Genomic DNA, 910 nt, shown 5'->3' with positions numbered 1-910 from the left:
GATGGATGGGTGGACAGGTGGATGGATGCACGGGTGGGTGGATGGATGATTGGTGGATGAGTAGATGGTGGGTGGATGATGCATGGGTGGATGGATGAGTGGATAGTAGGTGGATGGATGGATGGATGGGTGAGTAGACAGGTAGATGTGTGGGTGGATGGACACGGGTGGGTGGATGAATAGGTGGGTGGATGGTGGATGTGTGGGTGGATAGATGATTGGTAGATGAGTAGATGGTGAGTGGATGGATGGATGGGTGGATGGATGAGTGGATAGTAGGTAGATGGATGGGTGGACGGGTGAGTGGACAGGTAGATGTGTGGGTGGACGGACACATGGGTGGATGGATGAATAGGTGGGTGGATGGTGGATGATTGGGTGGATGGATGAGTGGATGGTGGGTGGATAGATGGATGGATGCGTGGATGGGTGGATGGTAGATGTATGATTGGTGGGTGGATGGGTAGGTGGATAGGTGGACACATGGGTGGATAGGTGGGTGTATGGATGGGTGGACGGACAAGTGGATAGGTGGATGGATGAGTGGATGGTGGGTGGATGGAGGCATGGATGGATGATAGGTATGTGGGTGGATGGATGATTGGTGGGTGGATGGATGGATGGGTGAATGGATGAGTGGATGGGTAGATGTGTAGGTGGATGGATGGATGGGTGTATGGTTGGGTAGATGGGTGGGTGGATGGATGGGTGGGTGGATGGTGGGTGGGTGGGTGGATGGATGAGTGGATGGTGGGTGGGTGGGTGGATGGATGAGTGGATGGTAGGTGGGTGACTGAGTGGATGGATGAGTGGATGGTAGGTGGGTGACTGAGTGGATGGATGAATGGATGGTAGGTGGGTGGGTGGATGGATGGATGAGTGGATGGTGATTGAGTGGATGGATGGATGA

Source organism: Piliocolobus tephrosceles, chromosome 21 (genome assembly GCF_002776525.5).
Source record: "Piliocolobus tephrosceles isolate RC106 chromosome 21, ASM277652v3, whole genome shotgun sequence".
Classification (NCBI taxonomy): Eukaryota; Metazoa; Chordata; class Mammalia; order Primates; family Cercopithecidae; genus Piliocolobus; species Piliocolobus tephrosceles.
The sequence above is the reverse complement of the archived record's forward strand: the minus strand, read 5'-3'. Positions refer to the sequence as shown.